General features: G+C 36.7%; 1 non-coding gene and 1 pseudogene across 1 annotated transcript; both read right to left on the bottom strand.

Annotated features, from left to right (window-relative positions):
* Positions 1-542: 542 nt before the first annotated feature.
* LOC147350144 (U6 spliceosomal RNA) lies at positions 543-649 on the bottom strand. Its single transcript, XR_015149294.1, has one exon. It is a non-coding gene; the product is annotated as a U6 spliceosomal RNA (small nuclear RNA).
* A 5285-nt stretch (positions 650-5934) lies between these two features.
* LOC147350143 (MARCKS-related protein pseudogene) lies at positions 5935-6593 on the bottom strand (annotated as a pseudogene).
* Positions 6594-26089: the final 19496 nt, after the last annotated feature.

Below are 26089 nucleotides of genomic sequence, written 5' to 3'. Positions count from 1 at the left end.
AGAATGAATCCCATGAATATGTGAGTAAATATACTTATAAATGTGACATCAAGTTAGTCTCTGCCTTTAAAAAATTATTTTTAAAATACACTAATAAAAAATAAAATACACTAATATTTTACTTAAGGGTGATACAATATACAGAATTTGTATTGGTAATAACACTTTTAAAACATTTACTTATAATTGCATATCATTGTTCTAAGAGATTCATATGATATGTCTAATTTGTGACCTTTAAATATAGAAGGGAATTTTTAAAACTCATTGACTTTCCTGCAAATTTTAGAGTAGATTTCAGGTGCTTTGATCACAAAAGATTGCTATGTGAGGAAAAGATATGTTAGTTAACTTGACTGTAGTAAACTTTTCATATGTATATTGAATCACATTTTATACCTTAAATATATCCAATTTTTATTTTAAAATAAAATTTTAACTTGTTTTTATTGAAGTGTAATTGGCTTACAATATTATGTTAATTACTGCTATACAACAAAGTGCTTCAGTTATATATACATTCCTTTTTAAATAACCTTTTCAAAAATATGGAACACTTCACAGATTTACATGTCATCCTTAAGCAGGGGCCATGCTACTCTTCTCTGTATGGTTCTAATTTTAACACAGGTATTGCTGAAGTGAGCACCAAAATAGTTTTAAAAGTCACATTAGGAACTGAAAATCCAATAGAAGATATTATTTTAAAACACTATTTTCAGGGACAGGATCATAATTGCTTTACATACTCTAATCATATAACACTAGCTCTAATTTTGAAAAGTCTTGAATATATAATCTGATCTACAGTTCTTCAAATCAGGTAAATAATTATCCTTACCCTTAGTAGAATCTTTAGTATGTATAACCAAGTGTGTGTCTTCATTCATGTCTGAGTAGTGAGGTGCTTGGACTCCATTGTGGTTTACTGACTTTTTTCTTCCTATTTTGTTTATTTGTGTTTTCCCTTATTTAAGTCTCCTAAATAAAACTCTCAAGATTGTATTAATACTTATCTGTATATTGATTGCAATTTATTCACTTTATGCATACATATATTTAAAATCTGAGGCTAAGATTAAAATTGGACATTTGCTCTCATTCTGTACTTCTGAAACGATTTACAACATACATATTAAGTTAAATATGAATATAAAAATATTACAAAATATAATCGTAGCAAGTTCCAAATTCTTTCTCCTCATTCATTCTTGCCTAATTGTCAAAGAAAATGCCCCTTAAACTGAGCCATGTTCCCTGAAAAGAGCAATGTTTTCCTAGAGCACTAATGATGAATCTGGGGCTTCTGTGGTGGTGCTAGTGGTAAAGAACCTGCTTTCCAATGCGGGAGACAAAAGAGTTGTAGGTTTGATGCCTGAGTAGGAAGATCTTCTGGAGGAGGAAATTGTAATACACCCCAGGATTCTTGCCTGGAAAGATCCATGGACAGAGGAGTCTGGTGGGCTACAGTCCGTAGGGTCACAGAGTCGGACATGCCTGATGACTGAGTGTGTTAGTTGCTCACTGTGCATACGTACAATGATGAATTTGAGAGATCTCTCAAATGGCAATGTTTTTTAAATTATTATTTCCTCCTGTTTGCTGCTGCCACAGATCCTGATCTCTTCTCTATGGAGTCCGATTAGTTATTGCTGTGCTATCTCAAGTCACATGGATCAAGCTTTCAATCCTTTGCATAGGACATTCACTATCACTTTGCCAAATGTTATCATCACTGTTACCTACATGCAGACTCCTTATGTTGCACCTCCACTTGAATACAGTACGTTTCAATCCCTACCTGCCAAAAGAATCTACTTTGAGAAGAAAGCATGTAGAATTAGATGACTGAGTTTGGGAAATCCAAAGTTTGATAGTCCATGTTGCTATTCTCCAACCTTCCTCCCAGCATTGTTTCCTGTACACTCAAACAGGCTGCGCTCCCATGGGCTCCCTTAGGTGCTTCATTCTGTTCTATCTCTGTAGCCTTGATTCACATTTCAGCCTAACCAAGTTATGATGCATACAGGTCACAGCAAAAAGAATAGAAGCTTGCCTGAGATAATGAAACACATCTGTATAGAAGTTAGATCTCATTTTTAGTATATATCAAATCTTGAAATTTGTCTGCCTTATAGTTTTATATTATTGAGGTCAAAGAAGTCAATTATCATATACCTAAAAACTCACTGAAGGGACTTCCCTGGTGGTCCAGAGGTTAAGATTCCATGCTTCCAAGGCAAGGAAACATGGTGTTCCATCCTGACTGGAGAACTAAGATCCCATATGCTGCACAATGTAGCAGAACAAACAAACAAACAACTGTACTCCAACAAAAATTGACTAAAAAGTTTTTTGTTTTTTTTTTTTAGTTCACTGAAAATATACCTTTACTTAAGGGAAGAGAAAATATATGGAAACAAATTTCACTGTCTCTTAATAGCGCTTACTATTCACAAAGCATTCAAAGGAGACGGGAGTGAATGCAGCTGGGCTCCTGCAATTACTAAGAGATAAAACAAAGCACTCCACATTTTAGTCTTTCAAAATATTGCTCACCTTACAGGACAGTGTTTTATTAAACTTACTCCCGATATGCCTTCTCTGTAATCACCAGTGAAAATGCTACTTTATTTCCTTCTCCTTATATTCCAAGTTATATTATAACAATTATATAATGATTATAACAGTAATCACCTTAATCAACTTGAAAATTATTATAATGAGACAAATGCAGTTGGCAAAAAGGAATACTGTCATAATCAAGGGCTTTAAAATTTCCCTTTCACTGAGATATGCTTCTTTCTAGATGATTTTTTTTCATTTCAATTTATTCTACAGTCACAAGAGTTATGTTAGTAAAAAGTCAATCTCACAATTTCAGAGATTTATGCCAACATTCCCAAACCTTCTCATTTTCCAAAGACCAAAACCCAAGTCCTTTTTTTTTTTTTTTTTGGCATCTGAGGCAACTAAAAATAATGTGTACTTGTTTCTTAGAGCCCCTAATTATGGTGGTCCTGATATTTTTAATGACAGTAGATGATGAAGGCAAGGAAGTTTCAAGGAAGACAGAGCAAACTTTACATTTCAACTTCTAAGTCTGTATATCTTGCTCTTTTAAATAATAGCCACTGTGCCATTCAAAATTTAGCTTGAACATAACCTTTAACATGGCTAATCACTATCTGCAAAGTACCTCCTGACATCCCCTTATAATTGCCAAAATTCCACCTCATAGGTTAGAGCAGCTACATGAATTTGAGATGCCACTTCTTGACTTTAAAGCAAGCTTTGAGTCAAATGTACTTAATAGCTTCACATTTCAAGAAGAATTTTTTTTCTTTAAAGGACTAAATAACAGAGTTGACCTTATTCATATAATAAAATGTCATGCTGTCACATAAGCTTGCAAACATTCTGAAACAAGCTCATTAGTGAATAATGATGCCAAAGAGTAACTTATTAATGTCAGTAAATACACTTTACATCCTTCTGATAATTTGCAAAAAGCAGAATAATTATCAGAACTATGCCTTTCTCTGTAGTGAAAGAAAAAAAATCTGTAAAACTTAAAAAGTTATATTTAAAACATAAAGCAAATCAAAGATTCTTCATTCTCCCAGTATGAAAGATTTTTAATGAGATTCTAAACCTTAAGTGACCTATTTACATGTGATTCTGCTGTTACATAATGAAAGTAAAAAAGGTGGTTAAAAACTGAAAATAGACCCTCTGATTCAAATCCTATGTCTTCAAATTACCTTAGAAATAATTCAGTTCAGTTCAGTTCAGGCACTCATGTCCAACTCTTTGCGACCCCATGGACTATGTACTGCACACCAGGCTTCCCTGTCCATCACCAACTCCCGGAGCTGTTCAAACTCAAGTCCATTGAGTCAGTGATGCACCCAACTGTGTGTGTGTGTGTGTGTGTGTACATACACAAGTTTCCAAGATACCCGCACGCTATGCAGGTTTTCAGTGTATGTAGATACTGACATTTCAAAGAAATTACAGTTATCAAAGTAGACAGGTAAATATAATTATAAAATAATTTGAAGTCTTCCTAAATAAAGAAATTTCACACAGTTGTATCTGACTCTTTGCGACCCTTTGGACTGTGGCCTGCCAGGTTCCTCTGTCTGTGAGATATCTCAGGTAAAAACACTGGAGTAGGTTTTGATTTCCTTATTCAGGGGATCTTCTCAATACAAGGATAGAAACTGGGTCTTCTGCATTGTAAGCAGATTGTTTACCTTCTGAACCACCAGGGAAGCCCAAATGAAGAAATACTTTAGCAATATTCAGAATGACTTGAATTAGCTAGTGATGGAAATTGGAGAAAACATTTCATAAATATGTCTGTGCGCTCAGTTGTGTCCTACTCTTTGTGACCCTATGGGCTGTAGCCCACCAGGCTCTTCTGCCCATGGGATTTCCCAGGAAAGAATACTGGAGTGGGTTGCCATATCCTTCTCCAGGGGGACTTTCCAACTCAGAGATCAGACCCACATCCCCTGCTTCTCCTTCATTGGCAGGTGTATTCTTTACTACTGAGTCACCTGGGCTTCCCTGGTAGGTCAGCTGATAAAGAATCATGCAATGCTGGAGACCTCGGTTCAATTCCTGGGTCAGGAAGATCCCCTGGAGAAGGGGTAGGCTACCCAATCCAGTATTATTGTACTTCCATGGTAGCTCAGCTGGTAAAGAATCTGCCTGCAACTGGGGAGACCTGGGTTTGATACCTGGGTTGGAATGATCTCCTGAAGAAGGGAACAGCTACCCACTCCAGTTTTCTGGCCTGGAGAACCCCATGGGCTGTATAGTCTATGAGGTCACAAAGATTCAGACACAACTGAGCGACTTTCACATTTCACACCTGGGACAGAGCTGTACAATATAGACAGGAGACAGAGAACAGTGTAATATTTCCATGTAAGAGCAATCCTTTTTACAGTCATATATTTGAAGGGCTTTATCATTCTAGACTTAGATAGTGGAAAATAGTCATTATTTCTATATATTCTATAGGTCAAGAATGTTTTCCTAATATTTTGAAGAGTATGATAAATAAACACCACATCAGAGAAAGTAACACTTGTGTAGATAGTAGCTGACATTGGGATTCAGTATATCTGCCAAATAATACACTATTTTATATTTTATCTATTTTTCTAATATACAGTTTTATACATTGTTTAGAAATGCATTATATATCTGGATGTGTGCTAGGAGACATATTTAATATCTTTTGTTTGTTTGTTTGAACTTGAGTAAGGCACCTATAAAAACCTAGGGAGGGGCATTTTCCTCCCCAGCCCAGGTTCCCCTAGGCACAGCAAGAGAGACTGAAAGCCCAACAGAGAAAAATTGGACTACACTCAGGGTTTGGGAGTGTGGTGCCTCCACATCTGGCTCAGGGATTGGGGAGTAAACAAAAAGTGAAAGGAAAATGAAGTCGCTCAGTCATGTCTGACTCTTTGCGACTCCATGGATTGTAGCCCACGAGGCTCCTCCATTCATGGAATTTTCCAAGCAAGAGTACTGGAGTGGGTTGCCATTTCCTTCTCCAGAGGATCTTCTCGACCCAGGGATCGAACCAAGGTCTCCCACGTTGCAGGCAGATGTTTTACTATCTGAGCCACCAGGGAAGCTGGTAAACAAAACCTACCTGGAAAATAATTGGGAAAGAAAATGAGCAATTGCCTTCAGCACAGGTGAGGAAGGGAAGGAGGTTGGTCAAGAGCAAGAGTATTTCACATCACAAACCTAACTTGGGAAACTGGAAGGGCCCATCTTCTACTTGCCTTTAGAGGAAGACCAGATGGATGATGGGAGAATCCACAGGAGGGAGAGAAAGAGAGGCAATGTGGCTAGAAGGCAACAGCCTCGTTCCTTTCTGGGTACAAGAAGGCAGCAGAGGCACCAGGTCTAGGCAGGGAGCTCACAAGGACAAAGTTTCGGCAGCTTAGAGATCACCCACCTGCCCTCACCCAGGTACTCATTCTGCTCGCTTGCTGGTGTAGAGCCACCGACTGGCCCCGAGGGAGTGGATGGCTCTGCCACCTGGGGTCCTGCCTCTTCTGTGCTCCTCCCTTGGAGATAGCATGCCCCTTTGGCCTGGTGCTCCTGGCTCTAAGGAGTGGCAACGGCCTTCCCTTCCTGGACAGTGCCTTCATTGCTGCAGGGAACCATCTCCCCCTGCTCCTGCTCTGCCTCTGCGGGTGAGGAGGCAGGCGAATCACCCCCACCCTCCTTCTGATTTCTCTTGAGGACAGGCTACTCAATTTGGAAGGTTTTTTGAAAGAGAATATCTTCCTCTTCTTGAGGGTCTCCATGGGGGCACCCCTTCCCGCCTTGGCCTCAGCTCTCTGCCTAGGGGATCCTGGCTCTATGGCATCACCAGTGGCCCCTGCTACCTCCTCTGTTCCGTTTTTGAGGGTTGACTCCCCTTCACGTTTGAGGGGATAAGTCTCCATTGCTTTTCATGGGGGGCCATTCCCCTGTCTGTCAATTGTGGAGGGGGAAGCATCTTCTGCCTCCTTGGTAGTTAGGTCACTCCAGGGAGCCTTGGAGCTCTGGCTGCCCATGGTTGGGGGTTTCTGCTGGGGCAGCCCCAGAGTCACCCCAGCACAGGGAATTGTTTGGTTGGGTGGGTCTCGGGGTTAGAGGGATGGGGATGGGGTCTGAGGGTGGAGGGTGTTGGGGGAAACCGAGGTGCACCTCTGTTAGCTGTGACCACCACTTCTCTGCTTCTGGCCAGAACGCCTTGACATTATTTTAATTTTATAAAAATTTGAGAACTGAAAATATTTGTATAAGGAAAATTATTTGATTTTTATCAAATGAAATTTAGAAGTGAAGCAGGATCTGTGAAATTTAATATACCATGATTTGTGTAATATATGAGTTCTGGACATTTTGTTTTCTTCTTTGGGAAATTTTAAAGAGAAATGGCTTAAATATAAATGCTATAAAACAATCAAGATAACTATACAACAAAGATATAATAATCAAAACAGTAAGTTCCTGACATAAAAGTACACACATAGAGTAATGGAACAGAATGGAGAGCCCAGAAACAAACCTTCACATATACATTAATTAGCATTTGAATATGAAGCAAACAATACTTGTTAGGAAAATGCTAGTCTTCAATAAAGGAAGTTGAGAAAACTACATAATCACATGGAAAAGAAAGGAATTACATCCCTATTATACACTGCTCACAAGAATTAACTCAAAATTAAAGACTTAAACATAAGACCTGAAACTACAAAACTCTGAGAAGAATATTTAGGAAAAAGTTTGTTAACATCTGTCTTGACAATAATTTTTTAAATATGACACCAAAAGTATAAGAATAAAAGCAAAACTTAGTAAGTGGGACTATATCAAATCAAAAGCTTATGCATAGCAAAAGATGCAATGAACAAAATGAAAATATATTCTACAGAATGTGAGAAAATATTTTCAAATCATATATGTGAAAGAAGTTGATATCCAAAATATATAAACAATTCATATAACTCAGTACCAAATAAAGTTTGATTTTAAAGATGGGTAAGGGAATTGAATAGGCATTTCTCAAAAGGTACTGTATAAATGGTCAACAGATACATGAAAATATTCTAAAAATTACTAATCATCAGGGAAATGCAAATCCAAACCCTAGTGATATAACATCTCATACTTGCTAGATTGGCTATTATGAGAGAGAGAGAGAGGTAAAGTGTTTGTGAGAATGTGGATAAAAGGGAAACTTTCTTGCCCATTGTTGAAGGGAATGTAAATCGGTCAGGTGTTATGGAAAACAATAAGGAGTTTCCTCAAACAATTAGAAATAGTACTAATATATAATCCAACAATTTTATTTCTGTGTATATATCCAAAGGAAAGAGAAAGCAGGATCTCAGAGAGCATCCTCATTCCCATGTTCATTAAGGCACTATTCATAATAGCCAAGACATGGAAACAGCCTGTTTATCTATGGATAAACAAAGATATATTACATACATAATGTATAGTGTGTGTGTGTATATATATATGTATATATACATATATATATATATATGAAATATATATATATATATATGAAATACTATTCAGTCACTAGAAAAAGGAAAATTCTTAGCTTTGTTAAATCATGCATGAACTTTGAGTGAATTGGCCTAAGTGAAATAAATCATTCTGAGAAAGACAAAAACTGCATTATTTCACTTATATAGAGAGTCTCTAAAAGTCAGACTCATGGAGAGTATAATAGTGGTTATCAAAGATTAGGAGTTGAGGGAAATGGGGAGATTTTAGTCAAAGTGTTCAATCTTCCTGTTACAAGATGAGTAAGTTCTGAGGCTCTAAATCATAGCATTTTGACTATAGTTCATAATGAAAGTTGTTAGAACAGATTTTTCACATGCTCTCATCACAAGAATATAAATGATTATGTCAGGAAATGAAATTAACCCTACTGTTTTTAATCATTTCAGACATTTACATGTATCTAGTCAATATGTTATAAAAATTTCCTTGGTGACTTAGCAGTAAAGAATCCACCTGCCAATGCAGGAACCTCAGGTTCGATCTCTGGATCAGGAAGAAACACTGGTGACAGAAATGGCAATCCATTCCAGTATTCTTGCCTGGGAAACCCCTTGGACTGAGCCTGGTGGGCTACAATCCATGGGGATGCAAAGAGTTTAGATGCAACTTAGCAACTAAAGAGTAGCAAAGTCAACACATCATACACCATAAATAAATACAATGTTAAATAATTATATTTCAATAAAGCTGTATACATTTTTGAAAACAACTTTTTTTTAATTTCACAGCTTAATAAGCTTGATAATTATTCTGACAGTAACAAAGCCCCCAAGTGGCGCTAGTGATAAAGCAACTGCCTGCCAATGCAGGAGATGCAAGAGATGTGGGTTTTGATCCCTGAGTCAGGAAGATCCCCTGGAGTAGGAGATGGCAACCCCCTCCAGTATTCCTGCCTGTAAAATTCCATGGACAGAGGAATCTGGTGGGTTACAGTCCATGGGACTACTGAGCAAGGAAGCACACAGCAGCACCCACAGTAGCAGATATTGAGAGTCATATTAGATTGCTCTTTCTATTATCATTTTCTGCCAGAATTGAGCCACTTAGGAACTCTTTATTAGTTTCTTCCCTGTCCAAAGCATCTCATCATTGTAAAAATAAAACTAGTTCCTATTTAATTTCTTTGCAAAGTTACATTTTCAGGAAGTAACTAAGTGTAAAATAAATATATTAATCCACAACTTCCATTATATTAATTATATTAATATAATTTCAATATATATACTAATATTATGAATATATAATCAATGTGCATTGAAATTATGCACATTTATCAATGTAAAACCCCCTAATCTTTTTAAAGAAAAAATAAATACATAAAATAATCAATTTTCCAATGAGGAAATTAAGATCAAAATGTGGTAACAGAAAACAGTAAACTTTCTCGTCAATATTATCTGGTGGTCACTCTATCTTTTTTGTTTGTACCAATGTCTCAACATCAGCTTTTGCTGGATCACAAAATATTCCTGGGAATTTCTCAGGGTGCTGCTTACAGCTGACCTTTACTCTTCACAAAGCAAGAAAAGATAATGTCTTATATAAAATATAAAGAACTTGTACTAGGGATAGGCTGGATAATCACAAATATATGATTTTTTTTTTTGTCACAAGAACAGTTTTTCTTTTTTCCTTTAGAAATATTTTTATTGAATTTTTGTAATCTCATTTTTAAGAAATTGAAACCAGGCATCAGCCTCTATTTCACTTTATATTATCATTAAAATTTTAACTCTTTCCATGCTTTGTGAAGTCACTTAGTCGTGTCTGACTCTTTGCGACCCTCTGAACTATAGACAGTCAGGCTCCTCTGTCCATAGAATTCTCCAGGCAAGAATACTGGAGTGGGTTGCCATTTCCTTCTCCAGGGGATCTTCTCAACCCAGCAATCAAACCCAGTCTCTTGCATTGTAGGCAGATTTTTAACATCTGAGCAACCAGGGAAGCTATACTCTCCAATATTTCTAGTTGTAATTCAAACTGAATATCAGCAGAAGTTTCTTTTCTATTATACATGCAAATAATGACACTATGTCCTCTTAAGTATTACTGGGTTTAAATATTATTTAATTACTATCTAAAAAATACTCTAAGGGAATGTTGTACTCAACTCCAAGATGTAAGTTGTATAGTCAAATTTATTTTGGGTAAAATTATGGAAAAATCAATCTACTCATTCTATATTTTATTCTCCCAGAAAAATGTCTTTCCTTCATATTCAAAATTGATATTAAAGAAATTCTGTAATAAAAATTTGAGTGAATCTATTCTGTACACACTTGAATAAAAAAGTAGAATTGAGTAGAATATTTTGATTTCAAAATGTGAGCATATATTAAAGCAGGGGTTGAAAGTTGTACATTCTTATGGTCAAGAAAAGCCACCTCAAGTTTAAGAAGAAAGATCTCTGTGACTTGAGGAGAATATGGATCAAAGAATTGTATGATGATATTAAATAAAAGTGAGAAATCTATGCTCTTTGCAAATGTAGGTTTCACTATTAACCTAAAACAAAACAAGAAATTTTGTATGAAACAAAATACTGCAATCAGATGTATTCACAGCATGGATAACTCATCCAGTAGTTTAGAAGACATGTTCTCTGAAAAGCAACGGGTACATTTCCCCTCTTATGGACTATTTGAGTTCTTCTGGAGAGCCAAGTGTTGTGTATCCATCTGTTACTAGATGTAAGACAGTGTTTTCAGTCCATGCTGCTATCATGAAATACCACGGACTAAGTGACTTAAACAACAGAAATGTGTCTCCTACAGTTCTGGAGACTAGAAATCTAATATCAAGTTTTCAGCCTGGCTGTGAGAACGCTCCTTCTGGCTCATAGACAGTCACTTTCTCACTATGTTCCCCTATGGCAGGAAGAGACAGGGGAGAAAGAGAGAATGCACTTTGATATCTCTCTTCATAAAGGGGGCTAATCTTGTCATCATTCTCATAATCATGTCTTCATTCTCATGACCCCATCTAAATCTGTTTATCTCTCAAATGGCCCAACTGAACCTATTTATTACTCAAAGGGCCCACATGGGGTCTCATTGATAAGACAGCTCATTATGTTGACTTCACAAAAAATAAAACCACGGTGATCCATGAGACTGACCAAATTGCCCAAATGTCACTCTGTTTTCTCACTGCTGCCTATCTTCTCAAAGCTCTGAGACCATCAGATTCCAGACCTCTGGATACGTGACCACAGGACTCAACTACAGGCTAAAAATTAACCATCCCTTCAGAGAATTTTTCATTGGTGGGATATAAGAAGGACCCTGTCAGAAAGGCAGGACACTGGTTCTCCTTAAGAACCCATCATCCTCTCTTTCCCTTGTAGTAAATTTCCCTTTTCTTGCCTAACTCTTTGGCTTGCTCTCTTTTTCTCTGCACTCACCTTACAATGGAGGAGGGGGCAGTTAGGGCTCCTACACAAGAATTGGGGGGAATATTTAAGTCCATTAAAGTTAAAAAATTAGATTTCTCAATTTTTACAACAATCATAAAAAGTGAAAGTGTTAGTAGCTCAGTCATATCTGACTCTTTGAAAACCCTGCTTAAAAAGCGGGGGAAGTTATATCTTTCACCTTCTAGGTCAGAAAAATGAGGCAAAACTTTCAGTTGGCCAGTCAGTAGAGGATAGATTCTAGATAGAATAGATAGATAGAAAGTAGAGGATAGATTCTAAAACTCAGGCAATTATGTTTCAAAGGTCTATGCTCACATCCTTACATCACGTGTTAGTTGCTCAGTCAAGTCAAACTTTTTGCAACTCCATGGACTGTAGCCCGCCAGACTTCTTTATCCATGAAATTTTCCAGACAAGAATACTGGCATCGGTTGCATTTCCTACTCCAGGAAATTTTCCTGACCCAGGGATAGAAGCTGAGTTTCCTGTGTCTCCTGCATTGGCAGGCAGATTCTTTACCACTGCGCCTCCGGGGAAGGCCACAGCATTACCATTTAAATGACCCAAGCACTATTAATATAAAATTAAACAGGACCTACCATGAACATGACAAGCAATTTTAAACATATGTATTAATGTTGATGCTATTTACTAAGTGTCTGATTGGAAGACAAGATTTGAAAGTTACTTTTAACTCTAAATATTGGATAAGCTGTAATTTTGACGGATAAATAGATGTGACCATAGAGTATCTTGATCAGTACTTCTTTGATTTGGCATATTAAGAACTATAATAGGGCAGAATTTGAATTAGTTAATTAAATACAAAAACAAATGTATTTCAATAATCCAGGGTAAATGAAACTATTCAAAATATCTGAACTGGCTTCACTTCTGGAATTACTGGTGGAAGATCAGTGTCTCTCTAAAATGGTAAAAAAAAAAAAAAAAAAAAAGCAGATAAAATAGAGAAATCATTTCTTTTTTTTTTTTTGATCATTCAAAAACATTACGTATAATTCAATGAATTTCATTGTTTCACATTAAATATTAAAATTTTAGAATTAAAGCATTTCCATCATCAACTTTTCAGTGTTAAAACTGAAAATATACAGTCTGCAATATGAATATATATGTATATACATTGACTGCATCTGGTAGTCTTACTCCTTGTAGATTTGGTTTCCATCTGGTGCCATTTCCCTTTGGATTTAAGAACTTACTTTTTTTTTTTTTAATTTTATTTTGTTTTTAAACTTTATATAATTGTATTAGTTTTGCCAAATATCAAAATGAGTCCATCACAGGTATACATGTGCTCCCCATCCTGAACCCTCCTCCCTCCTCCCTCCCCATACCATCCCTCTGGGTCGTCCCAGTGCACTAGCCCCAAGCATCCAGTATCGTGCATTGAACCTGGACTGGCATCTCGTTTCGTACATGATATTTTACATGTTTCAATGCCATTCTCCCAAATCTTCCCACCCTCTCCCTCTCCCACAGAGTCCATAAGACTGTTCTATACATCAGTGTCTCTTTTGCTGTCTCGTACACAGGGTTATTGTTATCATCTTTCTAAATTCCATATATATGCGTTAGTATACTGTATTGGTGTTTTTCCTTCTGGTTTACTTCACTCTGTATAATAGGCTCCAGTTTCATCCACCTCATTAGAACTGATTCAAATGAATTCTTTTTAATGGCTGAGTAATACTCCATTGTGTATATGTACCACTGCTTTCTTATCCATTCATCTGCTGATGGACATCTAGGTTGCTTCCATGTCCTGGCTATTATAAATAGTGCTGCGATGAACATTGGGGTACACGTGTCTCTTTCCCTTCTGGTTTCCTCAGTGTGTATGCCCAGCAGTGGGATTGCTGGATCATAAGGCAGTTCTATTTCCAGTTTTTTAAGGAATCTCCACACTGTTCTCCATAGTGGCTGTACTAGTTTGCATTCCCACCAACAGTGTAAGAGGGTTCCCTTTTCTCCACACCCTCTCCAACATTTATTATTTGTAGACTTTTGGATTGCAGCCATTCTGACTGGTGTGAAATGGTACCTCATAGTGGTCTTGATTTGCATTTCTCTGATAATGAGTGATGTTGAGCATCTTTTCATGTGTTTGTTAGCCATCTGTATGTCTTCTTTGGAGAAATGTCTATTTAGTTCTTTGGCCCATTTTTTGATTGGGTCATTTATTTTTCTGTAGTTGAGCTGTACAGACAGCTGAATGATGAATTCTCTGTTTTTATCTATCAAAAATTGTTTATTAATATTCATTTCTGAAGGAGAGAGCTCCGTACACAGAATTCTGATTGACAGTTATTTTTGTTTCTTATTTATCATATTCCCTACATAATTAAAAAATTTTTAACTTTATATTTCAAAAGTTTGACTATGATGTGCCCAAGATGTGGTTTTCTTTCTTTGTATTCATCACTCTTGGCGTTCACTGCATTTCTTGGATCTGTAAATTGATGTCCTTGAGGAAATTTTCAGCCATTATTTCTTTAGTTTTTCTCTTGCCATAATTATTGTCTCATTTTATTCTGGAATTCCAATAACACTACGTTATACTACATGAATTGTTTGTAAGTCTCTGTCAATTTTTCTTCAGTTTTTTTTTTTTTTTTTTATTGTGTTCTTCAGATTCGATAAATTCCATCTTCAAGTTAACTGACAATTTGTTTCTGTCGCCTCCTCCAATTTTCTGTTAAGCCTAACCAGTGGGGTTTTTTTTGGTTGTTTGTTTGTTTGTTTGTTTTCCATTGTGGTTAATGAATTTTAAGTTTTAGAATTTCCATGTTATTTTATAAAATACCTGAGACTAATAAGGTCCTCCTAAAGCAGAAAAAAAATTAAATTCCAGAGAAAAAGGAAAATCAGAGAGGTGAGCTGGATTCCGCTGCCATTTTCCCCCAGGGGCATTTGCATGGTGGGATGTTGAGCAGGTTGTAAAGCCTTAAGCAAACAGGTACAAAGGACTGACTTTGACAATGGGTGAGTCATTATAGAACACAATATAATTTACAGCAGAGACCTGGGTGGCCTCAGATACATTTCCCCTCAGGAGGCTTATTTACTCTTGGGTCTCTATAGATTAGGAAACCAAATACCTGTGAGCAAAGACTGAAAATCTAAATGGATTTTTGCAATCCTGTGAGACGGAGAAAGACTAGAGTTTAAGACTCCATCAAAGAAAGGAATTCTTCAGAGTACACCAGGCTGAAATAACAAAGTGCCAAGGATGAATAAGAGCAGACCATTTTCTTTTGGATCTGAGAGGGATTCTCAGAGGTAATACCTCTATTGCTGGCTTAGAAGATGCATGGGGCTATGTAGCAAGAAATTCAAGTGGCTTCTCGGGGCTCTAACCAATAGCTGACAGGTAACAAAGGAATGGGAATCTGTAGACTAAAAAAAACACACAGCATGAGATTTAGGAGTTAGGTTTTATTGGAGGCAATATGCGGACTGCAATCTGGGAGACAGAAGCTCAGATAGCTCTGAGAAACTGTTTCAAAGATGTAGGGTGAAAAGACAGTATATATGTGATTTTGACAAAGGGGGAGTACAGTCAATCAAGTATATATTTTTTGTATAAGGTTTCTGCTGGTCTCATGAAGTTTCTGCTAGTCACAAAAAGCAACCATCACCGTGAAGGGTTTTAGTTCTAGACATGAGGAGATACAAGAATTGGGCTCATAAAATTGGCTCCTGAGAATATCTCTAATGGCTCAGACAGGAAAGAATCTGCCTGCAATGCAGGGGGCATGGGAAGATCCCCTGGAAAAGGAAATAGCAACCCAGTCTAGTATTCTTGCCTGAAAAACCCCATGGACAGAGGAGCCTGAAGAGCTACAGTCCACAGGGTCACAAAGAATCAGTCGGATACAACTGAGCACATGAGCGTGAAGGAGAACAAAGTGCATCACGACAACCACAACAAAGGCCAGTCCTGCCAGTTTCCTGGAGCACAGAGCGCCTCATTTCTGCTCGCCACCCTCAACTTCTTCAGGGGGTGTTGGAGATCAGCAGCTGCAGCAGCACATGATTTAATCCTTGTAGAGACAGAAGGCAAGCAACCATGGCAAGTCCCAATTTGTGGTTGACAAACCTCATATTAGAACTGCAAAACTGAATTCTTCCATAACTATGTGAGCCTGGAAGAGGACTCCATGTTTCACATGAGAATGCAGGTTGGCTGACATCCTCACTTTCCTTTTGAGTCCCTGAGCTGATGACCCAAACACATTGTATCTGAACTTCTGAGCTATAGAATTGTGAACTGAATAAGACTGAGTTATTAATGTTTCATAATTTGAAAACAAAAGTGCACATTGGAAATTACATTTTAATATTCCATAGAAAATATGGGTCAGGCGTAAGGATATGTTATATTTATAGTTCTTGCCAGCTATCATCAGGAAAATGGCAAGAATATTACATATATAGAGATACATTTATAGATAGTCTGAGTCTTTATTTTCCATGTCATTTAATGTTTACTTCTTTCTAGCAAGGTCTAAATCATATTTCAGAGGAAGATACATTGTTTGGAAGCAACAGCAAGTTTATTGAAAGTAAAACTAAAGATTTGTGTATTCTTATATTGAAAAAATGCAATTTTTATATTTCAAGTCATCCTTTTTGAGTTTAGATGTCTTCTCTCTTCAACTCTTGAAAGTATTATGATATAAATTTTATTTATATATAAAATTATTGGTTTAAAGTGGTAGATTTCTGATGGGGAAAGCAATAAGATCCTGTTATATACTAATATTCTTCTCAAAATCATTTGAGAGATTTGATATATTAAGGGGGTTTCTAGGAAAAAAATGATATTACAAAGTGCCTTTGGATATAAACATTTAAAAGTTCTTAAAAAGATATGTGTTCACATTTGTGTGAGCTTTGAACTTTTTATTGGAAAACTTCACAGCTCACAAATAAAAGAAAATATAAAACCACAGACAAGAGCAAAGTGCAGGGTAAGAGACCGTTACTAGCAAACTAATTTAAGTGGACTGGCAGGCCATACCTTTTACAGTATTAGGTATGTGCCCATGTATGGAACAACTGGATAATATGTAAAAATATGAGATTCTACCAAAACTAGTAAGTTACTAATTTATGGTTTAATTACATTTCATTAAAAGTATATTTATTATAAATGTCAACACTCCTCAGATACAGTTACACTCCTGTTCTGTCTACAAAATGTGAAGACTGATCTATTTCAACATTATTTAGTTTATATTGTGTTTATTGTATGTAGGAAACATTTCACTGTTTACAAACTCTACTTGTATAAATAAGTATATACAGAGAATTTCAGTAAGTAAATATAGGACTAGTTTTTCTCAGAGTTATTTTTATGGGAAGGATTTACTGTATTTGAATAAAAACTAAAATAACTTTTAGCTGTAAAACTGAATCTGACACTCAGAACTGCACTTCAACTGTGGTCACTATATAATCAAAACACCAGTGTGATAATTGTGAAATCCAGGCTCTACAACTGCCTGTAAGGTAGGATTGAGTTTTAATTGCTAGCCATGTTAAGTATCATTTGAATATAATGTTATAAATAAACACTAATTACTGAAAATTTTCTGTCTGAAAGACATATGTATACTTATATAAATCATAATACTTTATAGTTACAACAATATAATTATCAAACTTAATATAAATCAAAACTTCACTAAAAAAGTAATTATTGATTCTGTAACAAATAAATAAGGCAATATATAAAGGTGCCTGTGTGTATAAAATATGTGTTTCAGTTCCATTAAGAAAAGTGTAGAAGCAAACTGTATAGGGAGAATTAAAATTCCAGAGAAAGTAAGTCATTTCAAGATCAAATTGTTATGTCTCCCTGTGTTTTTTATCCTTATCCTGGTACATGAATGATCACTTGTCATGACCAGGTAAAAATGTCAATGGTCTCAAAATTTGATATGGAAAATTTTTAAATTAAGAGGAAACAAATGTACAGTGGCTTTGGCAATAGAAGAGTTGTTATATCCTAGTACTCCACAGGAAGATGGGAGACTAGAATACAAGTCTGATGGTGGTTGGTCCTAATGCAATGCAATAATGCATGCAATAATATATAGGAATCTCAAAAATATTGAATTTAAAAAGTATATCCTTCAAAGATTCCACTTATAGAGAACAAAGAATATTTTTCCAACTGTATATAAAATCAGGTCAAATTGATGTATTCTACAATAGACGAAAAGACTGGTTTTCCTCCTTGTGGGTTTAGTGACTGGATGGAAGAATGGTGGTGGGGGGTGATGCTGCTTTTCAGGTTTGTTAATCATCAGTTTCTTGACTTAGTTTCAGGTAACACAGAATATTCAGATTTTTAAAAATACTGAGGCATGTGCACTTTTCTGTATGTATGCTATATTTAAGCATAAAGTTGTAAAATATTGTACATATTAAGTAAGAATTCTAAGTGTTAGAATCTAATGTATTAAAGAAAAATGTAAATAAAGATATTTTCCTATTGTAAAAAGAATTTGCAATCATCCTAAAAATTACATGTGATTTAACAATGTAATCTCAATATATATTTATCTCCCTGAGAATGAAGAATATATTTCCCTTGGGTATCAATTTACACAATTAATTGATAGATATATCTCTATACTAAAAGATATACTTCCAGGATGTAGAGAAAAATAAATGCACGTGAACAAATTAAGAGAAGGCATTAATTTATAATTAGCTGAAATTTTGGATTCAAATTCAGAAGAAAAATTCTACTAAAATAAATAGAACTCTATGGAAGTCCTCTTGAACTACTCAGAGGTAATCATCTAAGCAATATCAATTTTAGTAACATACAGAAACACGAATGTAGCATTTTTGGCTATAAGAGTTTCAAGGAAACTCTTGAGAATCCCTTGAAAAGCAAGGCAATCAAACCAGTCAATCCTAATGGAAATCAACCCTGAATATTCATTGGAAGGATTGATAATGAAATTGATGTTCCAATACTTTGGCCACCTGATGTGAAGAGCTCACTCGTTGGAAAAGACCCTGGGAAAGGTTGAGGGCAGGAAGAGAAGGGGGCAACAGAGAATGAGATGATTGGATGGCATCACCGACAATGAACATAAGTTTGAGCAGACTCTGGGAGATAGTGAAGGACAGGGAAGCCTGGTGTGCTGCAGTCCATGGGGTTGCAAAGAGTCAGACATGGCTGAGCAACTGAACAGCAATAACACCCATTCAAACTTTATGAAAAGCCTTATCAAATGAGTAGGCATTCCAAAGAAACAATGTGTGTGTGCTTTATTAATGATTACAATTTGTTTAGATATAGGACCATCTCAGAGCAATAATCACTTTACACAAAGGTGGGCTACATGAGAGAGGGATTCAAAAGCAATAATGTCATTATAGTCCTAGAAGAAGCAAATTAATATGACTAGAGTTTCCTGACATATGTATACCCTGTGAATGTGAAAGTGTTAGACACTTAGTCATGTCTGACTCTTTGCAACCTCATGGACTGTAGTTTGCCAGGGTCCTCTGTCCTTGGGATACTCCAGGTAAAAATACTAGATTAGTATTAGTATTAGTATTGCCATTTTCTCCTCCAGGGGATCTTACTAACCCAGGGATCCAAATTGGGTGTTCTGCATTGCAGGCAGATTCTTTACTGTCTGAGCCACCAGAGAATTCAGATTTATACCATATGTTGATTTAAAAACTTGTTCCTCTGTGGTAGATAATTTATTATTTATGCATGAAAATCCATTCTTAGAATTGATATTTCTGTAATTATTTCATGTATAATTTTCCCTGTAGACCTGCAAGGTTATTCCAGCCTTCAGATACCATTCTCAAAGCACAGGGAGGAAGCTGATCCCTGTTTAAGACTTCCACATTGTAAGGAGAAAATCCACCCCAAAATATATAGTTATTTACTTTGAATTAAAACAGGCCATTTTTCAGGAAACAGGAGATAACAAATCCCCTTGAGATTAAAGGAGAAAACTTTGGATAAAGTGAGAAGTATTGATTGTGAATAATGTTTTTGAAATAGTTCTTTGTCTGTTTCCTTCTAGTTATTTTTCAGTTAATTTTTAGCCTCTTATAACTTGAGGAATGATTAGATGCAACACCATGTATATGCAATGCAAAGCAAATTCATCAGTAAGTAACATATTACTGAGAATCAGCATCAAATTTCTCAAGTTTTTAAATGACTAGGAGGTTCCAAAAGCATTATTTAATTGTATATACATATTTACTTTTTAATTTGGGCTTACCTTGTGGCTCAGCTGCTACAAAACCCACCTGCAATATAGGAGACCTGGATTTGATCCCTGAGTTGGGAAGACCCCCTGGAGAAGGGAAAGGCTACCCATTCCAGCACTGTGACCTGGAGAATTCCATGGACTATATAGTCCATGGGGTCACAGAGTCAGACATGACTGAGTGACTTCTACTTTCAATTTTTAATTTATAATAAATTACCAACTAAACCACTTTTAGAGAACTATTTTCAGTAATTATGACATGCTAAACTAAAAGCTATAATCATTTTAACATATATATAAAATTAATCTATTTAGTGGGCTAATTTTTAGGTGAGTCAAGTCAATTTAAAAAGATGGCCCTTGGACTTAACAGATGATAAACTGAAGGGCTCTAAAGGCAATACAAAAGATAAAATTTAAACAGTTACAAAGTAATCACATTACAGAATACTTATTGATAAAATTGCCTGAAACATATATGAAAATAACTAGGCAAAATACTCTAAGGAACCTCTCCATACATGGGTTCTCACTTCCTCTCTCACTCTATCTCACACACACACAGTGAGAGTTTACCATTTGTAATCACTTACACAATATAATATAAAATGATATGCTGAAAAGTAAAGTTTTACTAAGCTGATACTGAAAGAACTGGTTATCTTTGAAAAACTTGAAAATAAATTAATTTCCTGAATGGAGGGACTTTATTCTGATCAGAACTGAAAAATTATTGACACATAAACCATATTGGTGAAATATTTTCAGTAAATAAATGAGCAAATATAATATTGAAAAACATCACACAAAGGCATATCAAGTTTAAAATTTTAGCCAGAAATATTTTACATGTAATATTTGTGGGATACAGTAATGAATCACAAGCTGGAATCAAGATTGCTGGGAGAAATACCAACAACCTAAAAAATGCAGATGATACCAGAACTAAAGAGCCTCTAAATGAAGGCGAAGGAGGGAAGTGAAAATGCTGCCTTGAAACTAAACATTAAAAAGACTAAGACCATGGCATCCCATCCCATTCAGTTCAGTTCAGTCGCTCAGTCATGTCCAACTCTTTGCAACCCCATGAATCGCAGCACACCAGGCCTCCCTTGTCTCTCACCAACTCCCGGAGTTCACTCAGACTCATGTCCATCGAGTCAGTGATGCCATCCAGCCATCTCATCCTCTGTTGTTCCCTTCTCCTCCTGCCCCCAATCGCTCCCAGCATCAGAGTCTTTTTCAATGAGTAAACTCTTTGCATGAGGTGGCCAAAGTACTGGAGTTTCAGCTTCAGCATCAATCCTTCCAAAGAAATCCCAGGGCTGATCTCCTTTAGGATGGACTGTTTGGATCTCCTTGCAATCCAAGGGACCCTCAAGAGTCTTCTCCAACACCACAGTTCAAAAGCATCAATTCTTCGGCACTCAGCTTTCTTCACAGTCCAACTCTCACATCCATACATGACCACAGGAAAAGCCATAGCCTTGACTAGACGGATCTTTGTTGGCAAAGTAATGTCTCTGCTTTCGAATATGCTATCTAGGTTGGTCATAACTTTCCTTCCAAGGAGTAAGCGTCTTTTAATTTCATGGCTGCAGTCACCATATGCAGTGATTTTGGAGCCCAAAAAAATAAAGTCTGCCACTGTTTCCACTGTTTCCCCAACTATTTCCCATGAAGTGATGGGACTGGATGCCATGATCTTCGTTTTCTGAATGTCGAGCTTTAAGCCAACTTTTTCACTCTCCACTTTCACTTTCATCAAGAGGCTTTTTAGTTCCTCTTCACTTTCTGCCATAAGGGTGGTGTCATCTGCATATCTGAGGTTATTGATACTTCTCCCGGCAATCTTGATTCCAGTTTGTGTTTCTTCCAGTCCAGCGTTTCTCATGATGTACTCTGCATAGAAGTTAAATAAGCAGGGTGACAATATACAGCCTTGATGTACTCCTTTTCCTATTTGGAACCAGTCTGTTGTTACATGTCCAGTTCTAAGTGTTGCTTCCTGACCTGCATACAAATTTCTTAAGAGGCAGATCAGGTGGTCTGGTATTCCCATCTCTTTCAGAATTTTCCACAATTTATTGTGATCCACACAGTCAAAGGCTTTGGCATAGTCAATAAAGCAGAAATACATGTTTTTCTGGAACTCTCTTGCTTTTTCCATGATCCAGCGGATGTTGGCAATTTGATCTCTGGTTCCTCTGCCTTTTCTAAAACCAGCTTGAACATCAGGAAGTTCACGGTTCACATATTGCTGAAGCCTGGCTTGGAGAATTTTGAGCATTACTTTACTAGTGTGTGAGATGAATGCAGTTGTGCGGTAGTTTGAGCATTCTTTGGCATTGCCTTTCTTTGGGATTGGAATGAAAACTGACCTTTTCTAGTCCTGTGGCCACTGCTGAGTTTTCCAGATTTGCTGGCATATTGAGTGCAGCACTTTCACAGCATTATCTTTCAGGATTTGAAATAGCTCAACTGGAATTCCATCACCTCCCCTAGCTTTGTTCGTAGTGATGCTTTCTAAGGCCCACTTGACTTCACATTCCAGGATGTCTGGCTCTAGGTCAGTGACCACACCATCATGATTATCTGGGTCATGAAGATCTTTTTTGTACAGTTCCTCTGTGTATTCTTGCCACCTCTTCTTAATACCTTCTGCTTCCGTTAGGTCCATACCATTTCTGTCCTTTATTCAGCCCATCTTTGCATGAAATGTTCCATTAGTGTCTCTAATTTTCTTGAAGTGATCTCTAGTCTTTCCCATTCTGTTTTTTTCCTCTATTTCTTTGCATTGATCACTGAGGAAGGCTTTCTTATCTTTTCTTGCTATTCTTTGGAACTCTGCATTCAAATGCTTATATCTTTCCTTTTCTCCTCTGCTTTTTGCTTCTCTTCTTTTCACAGCTCTTTGTAAGGCCTCCCCAGACAGCCATTTTGCTTTTTTGCATTTCTTTTCCATGGGGATGTTCTTGATCCCTGTCTCCTGTACAATGTCACGAACCTCATTCCATAGTTCATCAGGCACTCTATCTATCAGATCTAGGCCCTTAAATCTATTTCTCACTTCCACTGTATAATCATAAGGGATTTGATTTAGGTCATACCTGACTGGTCTAGTGGTTTTCCCTACTTTCTTCAATTTAAGTCTGAATTTGGCAATAAGGAGTTCATGATCTGAGCCACAGTCAGCTCCTGGTCTTATTTTTGTTGACTGTATAGAGCTTCTCCATCTTTGGCTGCAAAGAATATAATCAATCTGATTTCAGTGTTGACCATCTGATGATTTCCATGTGTAGAGTCTTCTCTTGTGTTGTTGGAAGAGGGTGTTACTTCATGGCAAATAAAAGGGGGGAAAGTAGAAGCAGTGACAGATTTTATTTTCTTGGGTTCCAAAATCACTGTGGACAGTGACTGCAAGCCGTGAAGTTAAAAGACACTTTCACTTTGTAAGGGAAGCTATGACAAACCTAGACAACATTTTACAAAGCACAGACGTTACTTTGCTGACAAAAATCCGTACAAAGTTATGGTTTTTCCAGTAGTCATGTTTGGATGTGAAAGTTGGACCATAAAGAAGGCTGAGCTCCAAAGGATTTATGCTTTCAAACTGTGGTTCTGGAGCAGACTCTTGGGAGTCCCTCTGACAGCAAGGAGATCAAACCAGTCAATCCTAAAGGAAATGAACCCTAAACAGTCATTGGAAGGACTATTGCCGAAGCTGAAGCTCCTGTACTTAGGCCACCTGATGCATAGAGCTGACTCCTTGGAAAAAACCCTGATGCTAGGAAAGATTGAATTCAAAAGGAGAAGGAGGTGGCAGAGAATGAAATGATTAGATAGTCATGGAATCATACCAAACACTGGGAGATTGTGGAAGACAGAGAAGCAACATTCCATGCTACAGTCCATGGGATCACAAAGAGTCAGACATGATTGAGGAACTTAGCATTGGATGCTTGGGGCTGGTGCACTGGGACGACCCAGAGGGATGGTATGGGGAGGGAGGAGGGAGGAGGGAGGAGGGTTCAGGATGGGGAACACATGTATACCTGTGGCAGATTCATTTTGATATATGGCAAAACCAATACAATAGTGTAAAGTTAAATAAAATAAAATAAAAAATAAAAAAAATAAAATGTATGCAATGTTTTTAAATAACCACTTTAGACTTCTCTGGTAGCTCAGCTGGTAAAGAATCTGTCTGCAATGTAGAAGACCTGGGTTCAATCCCTGGGTTGGGAAGATCCCCTAGAGAAGGGACAGTCTACCCCTACTCCAGTATTCTTGGGCTTCCCCAGTGGCTCAGCTGGTATAGAATCCACCTGCAATGTGGGAGACCTGGGTTTGATTCCTGGGTTGGGAAGATCCCCTGAAGAAGAGAATGACTGCCATTGTAGGGATAAAACTACAAAGATATTATGAAATGGAATAAATTTACTCATGATCTGACAATTTTTATTTATGCTAGAATGTAAAAAGTTTAGTAGACCTTGGTGCTAGATGTCTTTGGTATTTCAGATGTTCATCCTTTATCCTGAGTTTTATGAATGGACTACAGTAATAGATTATTTCCCCTTTCTTTTACATATACAACTCCATCTCTTGCTGATCTCCAAAACTATCCATGCACCTATAAATGGTCAATTTATTAACTCATAGCAAATTATCCAGTTTATGTGTTCATGCTTCCTGGTAGAAAGATGACTGATAATGTATCCTTCAATTTCATACATAGAACCTAAGAATTGCCTCAGTATAAAAAATGGCCACTTTTATAAATACAGATCACTTTCATAACCTTATATTACATTTTATAGCTAATTCAAACTATACTAGAAGAATTTTCATGAAATTTTCAACATGTGCTGTTTTGTGACTTTCCAATACTTCAATATATTAATGAGTATATGTAATATTTGACTTCCCTTCACAGAATAAATGAAGATAATTAATTTCCCTTGTAATAAAAATGTTTGTGGTTGATTAGAGTTGCCTTTGTGTGTAAATTTTACATAGAAAATCAGAGTGGAAATTAGAATGTATCTTGAAACAAATGAAAATGAAAATACAACTTACCAAAAATTATGGAAAATAATAATATTACTAAGAGAAAAGTTTAAGGTTTAAGAGCAGTAAAAAAAAAGATTGCCTGATTTTACATCTCTAGGAACAAGAGAAATATAATAAGCACATTCCTATCTTAACAGAAGAAAGGAAACACTAAAGATTAGAGCAGAACTTTTAAAAAAAAGAAAACAGGAAAAAATACAAAAGATCCATGCTGAAAATGACAGCAGGCTTTTTGTAAAGACCAAAAAAATTGACAAATCTTTAGATAGACTAAGATAAAAAGAGCAAATATTCAATTGTTAAATAAATGGAATTAGAAATAAATAGATATTGCAACTGTTGTCACAGAAATAAAAAGGATCCTAAGAGGCTACTATGAACAATTATATGCTAACCAATTAAAACAAAAAATAGATAAATTCCTAGAATAGTTACCAGGTTACCAAGATTGAATCATGAAGAAATAGGAAACTGAAGAGAACAATACCAAGTAATGACATGAATCTGAAATCATAAATCTCCCAACCAAAGAAAGTCTAAGACTGAAAGTGAAAGTGAAATCGCTCAGTCGTGTCCGACTCTGTGACCCCGTAGACTGTAGCCCACCAGACTCCTCCACCCATGGGATTCTCCAGGCAAGAATACTGGAGTGGGTTGCCATTTCGTTCTCCAGGGGATCTTCCCGACCCAGGGATGGAACCCAGGTGTCCCGCATTGCAGGCAGATGCTTTAACCTCTGAGCCACCAGGGAACTAGACCTATCAAATAGCCGTAATACACAAAATATACAAGAAACTTCTACAACTCAATAGCCAGACAAATGAAACATACAAACAACAACAACAACAAAAATTTGAATAATCCATTTAAAAATTGGCAAGAGTGCTTGAATATATATTTCTCAAAAAGACATATATTCTAGAGGGAAATTGGAAATTATTCACTGAAGAATCTTTATAAATTGCTTTCTCCTTTTACTCTAGATGTTTTCCTCCACATACATTTGGAGAAATGCAAAAATATATCTATCACAGCCTACTCCACATACATCAGATCAGATCAGATCAGATCAGTCGCTCAGTCGTGTCCGACTCTTTGCAACCCCATGAATCACAGCACACCAGGCCTCCCTGTCCATCACCAACTCCCAGAGTTCACTCAGACTCAGGTCCATCGAGTCGGTGATGCCATTCAGCCATCT

Source organism: Bos grunniens, chromosome 20, assembly GCF_055505025.1.
Source record: "Bos grunniens cultivar Pamir isolate PY7600 chromosome 20, Bosgru_T2T1.0, whole genome shotgun sequence".
Lineage (NCBI taxonomy): Eukaryota > Metazoa > Chordata > Mammalia > Artiodactyla > Bovidae > Bos > Bos grunniens.
This window is presented reverse-complemented; position numbering and strand designations above follow the sequence as displayed.